Source organism: Mustelus asterias, chromosome 8, assembly GCF_964213995.1.
Source record: "Mustelus asterias chromosome 8, sMusAst1.hap1.1, whole genome shotgun sequence".
Taxonomy (NCBI): Eukaryota; Metazoa; Chordata; class Chondrichthyes; order Carcharhiniformes; family Triakidae; genus Mustelus; species Mustelus asterias.
In genome coordinates this window covers 21,687,855-21,700,130 of record NC_135808.1, presented here as the reverse complement: position 1 = coordinate 21,700,130, position 12,276 = coordinate 21,687,855, and the positions used below count along the sequence as shown (strand labels likewise).

Genomic DNA, 12,276 nt, shown 5'->3' with positions numbered 1-12,276 from the left:
ATGGCGGTTTCAGCAGAACAAAGATATTTCTTCAAGTCTTGTGGGTTCACCATTTCAAACTGGATATTTCCGAATAAAAACCTTGGAGCAAAATAGATCAGAAGATAAAGTCCCAATTGTTCCCCAGGGTGACTTTTTCGTGGAGATTTTAAACACAAGAATAATCCACAAACAATCACCTTAAATTCCGCTCCTCAATTCGAAATTTGACCTTCAAAGCTTAAAAAATGACTCCACTCTGACAGATGTGAATTTGTATCTGGATTAGAAATCCCACATGTTTCACCAGTTTCAATTGAGTTTCATTGTAGCCGGTAACAAGTTTCCAGTTTCAAAACTTTTAACTGTTATTTCGCCTTTAGACCTCACCATTTTCAGGAAAACCCATCAGAGTTGGAGCCGGTCTGAAGGAACAGCAACACAGAGCATTCACACAGCCTTTCCTCATTCACTAACAGGACATTTACACACACACATCTGTCCACACAATTCTTTCTCACATCACTTCAAGTTTCACTCTGGATCTTCTCAACATTAAAAACGTGTCTTTTAAAAGGGGATAAAATAAATTCCATCACATCTTCTTTCTTCACTGATGTCTGTTGTTGAAATTAAGGGAAAACCGCGTTTCACAAATAACAGAAAAGGAAATATTGAAGATTGTTACATTGAAACAACAGAGGGCGGAGTTTCCAACAGAGTGTGTTTCAATTCCAAAACTTGTACAAACTTATTCAACTTGAAAAGTAAAACTTATTTTATTTTCTCAATTCTGGGGACACAATCTGAATTTCCTTTCACTCACTCTAATTTCTATTTCACTGGAATATTCCGGTTTAATTTCTCCCACCCGGAAGCCGAGGATCCGCTTCAGTCATGGTTTTGATTTGAAACTTATTTTAACTTTCTTTCCGACAACAGTCACTCCCGCAGCTCATTTTCCATCATCTCAATGGCATTACCCCAGGTCTGTCTCCCCGCGGTTACAATCCGGACAACAGCATCAAACTGCCTCACTTCACCCAGAATCTTCCAACTTCTACATGGAATTCACAGAACATCAACAACCGCGCCTTCCCCTCCCCCCCGTCTCTCTTTATTGGTTTTCTCAACACAACTCAACCCCACAGTGCAGAAGGAGGCCATTCGGCCCATCGAGTCTGCACCACTTGCACCAATCCTCCAGAAGATCATTTTGCATAAGAGTTACTGGGGTTGGCGGCATAACGCCAGGGAGCTGGGTTCGATTCCTTGCTTGGGTCACTGTTTGTTCGGAGTCTGCACGTTCTCCCCGTATCTGCATGAGATTCTTCCGGGAGCTCTGGTTCCCTCCTACAGTCTGAAAGACGTGCTGGTTGGATGCACTGGCCATGCTATATTCTCCCTCAGTGTCCCCGAACAGACGCTGGAGTGTGGCGACTGGAGGACTTTCACAGTAACGTCATTACAGTGTTAATGGAAGCCTACTTGTGACACGAAAACATAAACTTAAAATTTAAACTATCCACAAAATTCCCAGCCACTAACCACTGTTGTAGCGACAGTGTTTATGTGGCTGGTCCAGTTCAGTTTCTGGTCAATTGGAATCCCCAGGATGTTCATAGTAGGGGATTCAGTGCTGGTTGAATCACAGAGACTTAAAAGTTTAAAAGGCACTAAGTAACAATGTTCGTTTGGAGAGCCAGTACAGACACGATGGGCCAAATGGCCTCTTTCTGCACCATAACAATTCTGTGATTCCAATTGTCAAGGGAAGATAGTTCGATTCTCTCTTGTAAGAGATGGCCATTGCCTGGCACTTGTGGGTGTGAATGTAATCTTCCACTTATCAGCCTAAGCCTGAGTTTTGTTCACCTGTTGCATCTCATAGAATCCATAGAATTCCTACAGTGCAGAAGGAGGCTGTTTAGCCCATCACCTCCGTGCTGACTCTCCGAAAGAGCATCTTATCCAAACTCCACACAGACAGTCAGCCAAGGCCGGAATTGAACCCGGGTCCCTGGCGCTGTGAGGCAGCAGTGCTAACCACTGTGCCACCGTGTCACCCACATGGACACAGGTTGCTTCACATCCTTGAGATCTGTGCACAGAACGGAGAAATATTCATAAAGTAAAATGAACAGTTTTATTAATCTCATAGAATCCGACAGTGCAGAAAGAGCCCATTCGGCCCATCGAGTCTGCACCAACCACAATCCCACCCAGGCCCTATCCCCATATCCCCACATAGTTACCCACTAATCTATCTAACCTATGCATCCCGGGACACTCAGAGCAATTTAGAATGGCCAATCAACCTAGCCCACACATCGCGGCACAGTAGCACAGTGGTTAGCACTGCTGCTTCACAGCTCCAGGGTCCCGGGTTCGATTCCCGGCTCGGGTCACTGTCTGTGTGGAGTTTGCACATTCTCCTCGTGTCTGCGTGGGTTTCCTCCGGGTGCTCCGGTTTCCTCCCACAGTCCAAAGATGTGCGGGTTAGGTTGATTGGCCAGGTTAAAAATTGCCCCTTAGAATCCTAAAAAAAAAATGTGTAGGTTAGAGGGATTAGTGGGTAAATATGTGGGGGTAGGGCCTGGGTGGGATTGTGGTCGGTGCAGACTCGATGGGCCGACTGGCCTCCTTCTGCACTGTAGGGTTTCTATGATTTCTATGATTTCTATGATCTTTGGACTGTGGGAGGAAACCCATGCAGACACAGGGAGAATGTGCAAACTCCACACTGACAGTGACCCAAGCCGGGATTCGGACCCTGGTCCCTGGAGCTGTGAAGCAGCAGTGCTAATCACTGTGCTACCGTGCCACCCAAATTTGTTTGTTTACAAATCAGGATATCTCTGAACAGAAACAACCCGGTTGTTCACACAGTATTTTAAACTTTACTGTGAGTTTTTTTAAATTTCTTTTTTCTAACCTGCTTCTGATATTCCACCAACCAGACATCAACAGCCCATTTCTGAAAAGCAGCGAGATCCATTTCTTCATCCTGATTCAATAATCTAATCTTTGGTCTCACATCTCCGTGATCTCTCACTATTTGTTTCTTCCTGTCGACTTTCTCCCAAACATTCCAATTTCCCTACTCTGATCCAAGCATCAAATCTCTGAACACTGTTTCTTTGTGCACCATTTTACCTTTCAATTTAACTCTGCCTCATTAGTGATTAACTTTTTCAAATCGATTCATTGCTTTACAAACACAGTAAATTTCTCAAACAAGGCTCGGCAAGCTGAGACCTATTGTTATCGTGATTGCTTCAATAGTACAAGGTTTAATATCAGTGTAGGGCAAAGCTCAGACACTGAGAGGGACAGTATCAGTACAGGACACAGCTCACACACTGAGAGGGACAGTATCAGTACAGGACACAGCTCACACACTGAGAGGGACAGGATCAGTACAGGACACAGCTCACAGACTGAGAGGGACAGTATCAGTACAGGACACAGCTCACACGCTGAGAGGGACAGTATCAGTACAGGACACAGCTCACACACTGAGAGGGAGAGGCTCACAGAGGTACTGATAGCGCTGGTCCTTCTGGGTGCAGTGTTTTCAGCAGGTGATGGCGTGTGAGAAGGGAGTGCCGGGGTTAGACATTAACCCTCAGTCAGTAAAATACATGAGAGATAACAGCAGGAACAGACCATTCAGCCTATCATTCAACACAATCATAGCTGATTTTCTGCTTCATCTCCACTTTCAGGCCTACTCTCTGTAAACCTCCTTTCCCTGAGACATCACAAATCTGTCTATCTTCAATATATTCAGTGATGAAACATCCACAATTCTCTGGGGTACAGAATCCCAAAGATTCACAAGCCTTTGAGTGAAGAAATTTCTCCTCATTTTAAATGATTGACCCCTCATCCTGAGGCTGTGCCTTCATATATTATTCCTGACCAACAGAATCTTTCAGTATCTACCCGATCAAGCCCCAACCTGAATCGAACAAGTTTCTCCCCATCTCAGTCCTAAATGGCCAGTCGCCGATGTTGAGATGGTGACCCCTTGTTCTAGACCTCTTCCCCCCAACCTCAGCCAGAGGAAACATCATCCCTGCATCCATTATGTGGAGCCCTGTCAAGATTTTATATATTTCAGTGAGGTCCCCCTCATTCTTTTAAACTTTGGTTAATACAGGCCCAGTCGACCCAATCTCTCCTCAGACCACTATTCCGCCATCCCAGGAATCAGTCTGGTGAACCTTCACTGCACTCTCCCCATGGAAAGTATACATTTTCTTAGATAAGAAGACCAAAACAACACAAAATCCTCCAGATGTGACCTCACCAAGGTGCTGTACAGCTGCAGTAAGGCTTCTTTGCTCCTGTACTGAAATCCTTTTGCAGTGAAGGCCACAATACCATTTGCCTTCCTCACTGCTTGCTGTACCTGCACGCTTGCTTTCAATGACTGATGTCCAAGGAGGTACAGGTCCATTTTGCACATCTACATTTCCCAATATATCACCATTTCAATAATCCTTCACCATTCTGTTTTACCTGCAGCAGTGGACAACTTCACACCAATCAACGTTAAACTACAACTGCCACGTGTTTGCCCACTTGCTCAACTTCACTACATCACATCCATTGCCTACAGAAGAAACTACAAAGGGTCGTGAACGAAGCCGATCCAACACTCAAACCAGCCTCCCACCCATTGACACTGTCTACACTTCCTGCTGCCTCGTAAAAGCAGCCAGCATAATGAAGGACTCCACGCAGCCCGGACATTCTCTCTTCCACCTTCTTCCGTCGGGAAAAAGATGCAAAAGTCTGAGGACACGCACCAACTGACTCGAAAACACTTTCTTCCCTGCTGCCATCAGACTTTTGAATAGATCAACCTCGCATTATGTTGATCGTTCTCTACACCCTAGCTTTGACTGTAACCCTACATTCTGCACTCTCTCTTTTCCTTCTCTATGAACGGTATGCTTTGTCTGTATAGCACACAAAAAACATACTTTTCAATGTATATTAATACGTGTGAAATAATAAATCAAATCAAATCAAATGGGAGGGTTGTGGAGGCGGGATACCTCACATCCTTTAAAAAGTACCGAGATGAGTACTTGGCACGCCATAACATTCAAGGCTATGGGCCAAGTGCTGGCAAGTGGGATTAGGTGGGCAGGGCAAGGCATTTCATGCGTCGGTGCAGACTCGATGGGCTAAAGGGCCACTTCTGCACTGTGGTATTCTATGATTCTGCAATTCTGTGATTCTGTAACTCTCTGGGGATCCAGGTTCGAATCCCACCATGGCAGATGGTGATTTGAGTTGATTTGATTTATTATTGTCATATGTATTAACATACAGTGAAAAGTATTGCTTCTTGCGCGCTACACAGACAAAGCATACCGTTCATAGAGAAGGAAAGGAGAGAGTGCAGAATGTAGTGTTCCCGTCATAGCCAGGGTGTAGACAAAAATCAACTTAATGTGAGGTAGGTCCATTCAAAAGGTTGACAGCAGCAGGGAAGAAGCTGTTCTTGAGTCGGTTGGTAACTGGTATTGGGGAATGAGCCCGGCCAGGTGGTCGATGTTTCAGTTGGGGAGCAGTTCGGGAACAGTGACCACAATTCAATAAGCTTTAAGGTACTGATGGATAAAGATAAGTGTCGTCCTCAAGTTAAGGTGCTAAATTGGGGGAATGCTAATTACAACACTATTGGGCAGGAACTGAAGAATGTAGATTGGGGACAGATGTTTGATGGCAAATCAACATCTGGCATGTGGGAGGCTTTCAAGAGTAAGTTGATAGGGATTCAAAACCGGCACATTCCTGTAAGGATGAAGGATAAGTATGGCAAGTTTTGGGAACCTTGGATAACGAGAGGTATTGTGAGCCTAGCCAAAGAGAAAAAGGAAGCATTTGTCAAAGCTAGGAGGCTGGGAACACACGAAGCAAGTGTGGAATACAAGGAAAATAGAAAGAAACTTGAGTAAGAAGGGCTAAAAGGGGGCATGAAAAAGCATTGGCCAGGAGGATTAAGGAAAATCCCAAGGCTTTTTACACATATCTAAAGAGAAAGAGAGTAGCCAGGGCGTGGGTTGGCCCACTCAAGGACAAGGGAGGGAATCTATGCGTGGAGCCAGAGGAAATGGGCGCGGTATTAAATGAGTACTTTGCATCAGTATTCACCAAAGAGAAGGAATTGGTGGATGATGAGTCTGGGAAAGGATGTGTAGATAGTTTGAGTCATGTTGAGATCAAAAAGGAGGAGGTATTGGGGTTCTTGAGAAACATTAAGGTAGACAAGTCCCCAGGGCCTGATGGGATATACCGCAGAATACTGAGAGAGGCAAGGGAGGAAATTGCTGGGGCCTTGAGAGAAATCTTTGTATCCTCACTGGTTACAGGGGAGGTCCCAGAGAATTGGAGAACAGCCAATGTTGTTCCTTTGTTTAAGAAAGGCAGCAGGAATAATCCAGGTAATTACAGGCTGGTGAGCCTTACATCAGTGGTAGCGAAATTATTGGAGAAGATTCTTCGAGAAAGGATTTATCCCCACTTGGAACTAAGTGGACGTATTAGTGACAGGCAACATGGTTTTGTGACGGGGGGGTCGTGTCTCACGAACTTGATCGAGTTTTTCGAGGAAGTGACGAAGATGATTGATGAGGGTAGGGCAGTGGATGTTGTCTACATGGACTTCAGTAAGGCCTTTGCCAAGGTCCCTCATGGCAGACAGGTGAAGAAGGTGAAGTCGCATGGGATCAGAGGTGAGCTAGCAAGGTGGATACAAAACTGGCTCGGTCAAAGAAGACAGAGGGTAGCAGTGGAAGGGTGCGTTTCAGAATGGAGGGCTGTGACAAGTGGTGTTCCTCAGGGATCAGTGCTGGGACCTTTGCTGTTTGTAATATATATAACTGATTTGGAGGAAAATGTAACTGGATTGATTAGTAAGTTTGTGAACGACACAAAGGTTGGTGGATTTGCGGATAGCAATGAGGACCATCAGAGGATACAGCAGGATGTAGATCAGTTGGAGACTTGGGCGGAGAGATGGCAGATGGAGTTTAATCTAGACAAATGTGAGGTAATGCATTTTGGAAGGTCGAATACAGATAGGAAATATACAGTAAATGGCAGAACCATTAAGAGTATTGATTGGCAAAGGGATCTGGGTGTACAGGTACACAGGTCACTGAAAGTGGCAATGCAGGTGGAGAAGGTAGTCAAGAAGGCATACGGCATGCTTGCCTTCATCGGTCGGGGTATTGAGTTTAAAAATTGGCAAGTCATGTTGCAGCTTTATAGAACCTTTGTTAGGCCGCACTTGGAAGAAAGTGTTCAATTCTGGTCGCCACACTACCAGAAGGATGTGGAGGCTTTGGCGAGGGTACAGAAAAGATTTCCCAGGATGTTGCCTGGTATGGAGGGCATTAGCTATGAGGAGAGGTTGGAGAAACTTGGTTTGTTCTCACTGGAGCGACGGAGGTTGAGGGGAGACCTGATAGAAGTCTACAAGATTATGAGAGGCATGGACAGAGTGGATAGTCAGAAGCTTTTTCCCAGAGTGGAAGAGTCTATTACGAGGGGGCATAGGTTTAAGGTGCGAGGGGCAAGATTTAAACGAGATGTATGAGGCAGATTTTTTACACAGAGAGGAGTGGGTGCCTGAAACTCATTGCGGGGGGAGGTAGTGGAAGCGGATACGACAGTGACTTTTAAGGGGCGTCTTGACAAGTACATGAATAGGATGGGAATAGAGGGATATGGTTCCCGGAAGGGTAGGGGGTTTTAGTTAAGTCGGGCAGCATGGTCGGTGCAGGCTTGGAGGGCCGAAGGGCCTGTTCCTGTGCTGTAATTTTCTTTGTTCTTTGTTTGTGACCTCAGACTGAAATTTGAATCAATAAAAACCTGGAATTATAAGTCGAATGATGACCATGAAACCATTGTGAATTGTCGTAAAAAACCCATCTGGTTCACTAATGTCCTTTCGGGAAGGAAATCTGCCGTCCTTACCTGGTCTGGCCTACATGTGACTCCAGAGCCACAGCAATGTGGTTGACACTTAAATGCCCTCAGGGGAATGGGCAATAAATGCTGGCCCAGCCAGTGACGCCCACATCCCTTAAATGAAATTTTTTTTTCAAGTGCAAGAGGAAAGATAATGCACTAAATAATTTCCACTCACCAGAACGTTCAACTTCCTTGTAATGGCATCAGTTACTATCTCATCACCAGTGCTATACACAATCACAGTGATTGGAATAATGCCAATGCTTCATGGAACAACAAAGAAGTATATGGGGTAGGCCGAGTTTTCTTGAATAGTCACTGTTCTTTTATGTTCCTGGCTTGTGGCCGCACTACAAAGATTATCCATGGGTTTCATATAGACCTTCACCTGGGTATAATATTAAAAAGAAAGATGTGTGATTATCGCAGATGGCAAATGAAAGGAAATCCATCAAAGCATGTTGGAAGCAAACAGTGGCATGTGACAGATTTTGGATGGATGTAAATGAACAGAGAACCAATCACCTCCTCAGACCACTTTGGGTCGGAAAACCTTTTCAGCTTGATAATTCGAAGAGCCAATGTTACTTCCTTGATTTAGATCAAAGTGAGACAATTGAGTTCAGACCTCATGCAAAGGTTTTGTTTGTTATCGATGTCCATTACTGCCTTTGTTGGAAAGGCAAGTTGTGAGAGGGGTACAAACAGTTTACATTGACTTCATTCCCTGAATGCAAGAGGCTGAATGTGCACTATTGTTGGGAAGCTGCATTTGGTGGCACAGTGGTTAGCTCTGCTGTGTCACAGCGTGAGGGACATAAGTTTGAATCCGGTCCTGGGTGACTGACTGTGTTGAGTTTGCACTTTCGCCCCCGTGTCTGCATGGGTTTCCTCCGGGCGCTCCGGTTTCCTACCACACTCCAAAGATGTGCATGTTAGGTGGGATTGGCCACACTGAATTGCCCCTTTGAGTCAGGAAGACTGGCAGGGTAAATACTTGGGCTCACGGGGTAGGGCCTGAGTGGGATTGTTGTTGGTGCAGGCTCAATGGGCTGAATGGCCTCTTTCTCACTGTAGGGATTCTATTGATGGTATAAATAGGCTTTGTATTTTTGTTACTAGTTTAATGGCTTCATGCCATCTCAAAGTGTCTTCCACAACCAATCGCCAAAGAGACAGAAACTATATTTTTTAGTGATATTGCTTGAGGACGACATAACAAGGAGATCCTCACTGCTCCTCTTCACTGCAAGGCCATGGGATCTTTCTCACCCACCTGGGAGGGCAGATTAGGTCTCGGTTTAACTGAAGTCAAGGACATCTGCAGCATCCTTGATATCAGCTTGAAATCCTCCCTTCTGAGGTAAGTTTATCTAACTGGCGGCTTAACAACCGCAGCGATCAAATTGGCATTACAACATCCCGAGCGTCACTGCAATATTAATTAAGTCAGACTGGAAATAAGTGGCCATGTGGCATTTACTAATGAATTAAGAGCAGTAGCAGGCCATTCGGCCCCTCAAGACCTCTCCACCATTCACTGAGATCATGGCTGACGCGATTCTAAACTCAATTTCACATTCCCGCCTGCCCATGATAACCTTGCATCCCCTTGCATATCAACAAACTATCTCCCTCTGTCTGAAGGATACTCAAGGACTTTCTGCCTGAACCAAACTGCTTGATTTCAGCCTGGCTCACTTTGCATTACAGCCCAATTTGAAAGACTTTTCATTGAGCCGTCAACCAGGTTAATGATGGCAGCGCTCCCATTCGGAGAATCTAACCCTGGCCTCCCTCCGGTGCCACAATGGTTAGCACTGCTGCCTGACAGCACCGGACATGGGTTCAATTCCCACCTTGGGTCACTCTCTGTGTAGAGTTTGCACGTTCTCCCTGCAGTGTTAATGTAAGTCTACTTGTGACTAATAAATGAATAAACTTAAATAAACTTAATTTGTCACCAAGGCGCTGTCCTTTGGTTATATCATCCATAAAAAGAGCATTCATAGAATCATAGAATCCTGACAGTGCAGAAGGAGCCCATTCGGCCCATCAAGTCTGCACCGACCACAATTCCACCCAGGCCCGATTCCCATAACCCCACATATTTACCCTGCTAATCCCACTGACACTAGGGGCAATTTAGCATGGCCAATCCACCTAACCCGCACATCTCTGGACTGTGGGAGGAAACCGGAGCATCCGGAGGAAACCCACGCTGACACAGGGAGAACGTGCAAACTCCGCACAGACTATAACCTGAGGCCGGAATTGAACTTGGGCCCCTGGTGCTGTGAGGCAGCAGTGCCAGCCACTGTGCCATTGTGCCCCCCAATTAGTGGCATTAGTTCCCCCTTGAAGCTGACAACCTCGGCGCTACCTCCCGGCAAACTTTCTAGACCTCCCCCTCCCCCTTTCACTGTCTCTAACTCACTCCACGGCTTTGCCAACTTTCAGTGCTGAATGGAAAATCATTTCCTCCAAGTAGAGTAACAGGGTCACAGATGTTTACAGCATGGAAACAGGCCCTTCAGCCCAACTTGTCTATGCTGCCTTTTTTTTAAAAACCCCCTCAGCTAGTCCCAATTGCCCGCATTTGCCCATATCTCGATATACCCATCTTAAACATGTAACTGTCGAAACGCTTTTAAAAGACAAAATTGTACCCGTCTCTCCTACTACCTCTGGCAGCTTGTTCCAGACACTCACCACCCTCTGTGTGAAAAAATTGAACCTCTGGACCCCTTTGTATCTCACCCCTCTCACCTTAAACCAATGCCCTCTCGTTTTAGACTCCCCTATCTTTGGGAAAAGATATTGACTATCTAGCTGATCTATGCCCCTCATTATTTTATAAGATCACCCCTCAGCCTTCTATGTTCCAGAGAAAAAAGTCCCAGTCTATCCAGCCTCTCCTTATAACTCAAACCATCAAATCCTGGTAACATCCCAGTAAATCTCTTCTGCACTCTAAATTAACAAAAATTAACAAAAAGACGGAACCAATTTGGCCCCTGGATAAAGTCCTTCTTGTCGGAGCAAAGTTCAAACAACCCGGCTGAATTCAGCTCAAAGAAAAATCATGCCAATCCCTGCAGGGAATCATTGACATTCAATCAAAGTTATCCCCCACTACCCCCATTACACTTGAACATGAGATGTCCCTTACGTGTGCTCACTTGCAGCTAAGTTATGATACGTGTTCCATTTCCAGCTTTTTGGAAAGCTGCTACGAATTTGGAGATTGGTGTCATCAAAGATATCATTATCATCATCGTCCACCGCGAAAGAGAGGAATTGAGTCACAGAAAGGTAACATGCAGGTACAGCAGATAATAAAGAAAGCGAATAGAGTGTTGGCATTTATAGCTAAAGGAATAGAATATAAAGATAAGGAAGTATTGTTGCAACTATACAAGGCATTGGTGAGGCCGTACCTCGAGTATTGTGTGCAGTTTTGGTCCCTGTATTTGAGGAAAGATGTAGTGGTATTGGAGGCAGTTCAGGGGAGGTTCACTAGATTGATTCCAGAGATGAGGGATTTGTCGTATGAAGAGAGATTGAACAGTTGAGGCCGACACACTCTGGAATTTAGAAGAATGAGGGGAGATCAAATTGAGATGTACAAGATGATAAAAGGTCTGGATAAAGTAGACGTGGAGTGGATGCTTCCGCTGGTAGGGCATTCTAGGATGAGAGGTCATAGTTTAGCAGAAGGAGTAGCAAACTTAAAGTTCTTTAAAGTTTATTTATTGGTCACAAGTAAGGCTTACATTAACACTGCAATGAAGTTACTGTGAAATTCCCCCAGTCGCCACACTTCGGTGCCTGTTCAGGTCAATGCACCTAACCAGCACGTCTTTCAGACGTGGGAGGAAACCCACGCAGACACGGGGAGAACGTGTTAACTCCACACAGACACTTACCCAGCCGGGAATCGAACCCGGGTCCCTGGCGCTGTAAGGCAGCAGTGCAAATCACTGTGCCGTCGTGCCGACCCGGAGAGTTAAAACAGAGTTGAAGAGAAACTACTTCTCCCAAAGGGTTGTGAATCTGTGGAATTTGCCACCCCAAAGTGCGGTGGATACTGGGACAGTGAGTAAATTTATGGAGGAGTCAGACAGATTTTTAATTGGTAATGGGTTGAAAGGTCATGGGGAGAAGGCAGGAAAATGGGGATGAGGAGCATATCAGCCACGATCGAATGTTGCAGCGGACTCGATGGGCCGAATGGTCTAATTCTGCTCCTGTATCTTACGAAGGAAGGATTAGTGGCGTGATTTCCAATCCTGCAAA

The 12,276-nt window shown here is 45.4% G+C and overlaps 1 protein-coding gene across 1 annotated transcript in view; it reads right to left on the bottom strand.

Moving 5' to 3' along the window:
• Positions 1-12,276, bottom strand: part of LOC144497682 (uncharacterized) — a 273,548-nt gene that overhangs the window by 192,381 nt on the left and 68,891 nt on the right. The window lies entirely within an intron of this gene.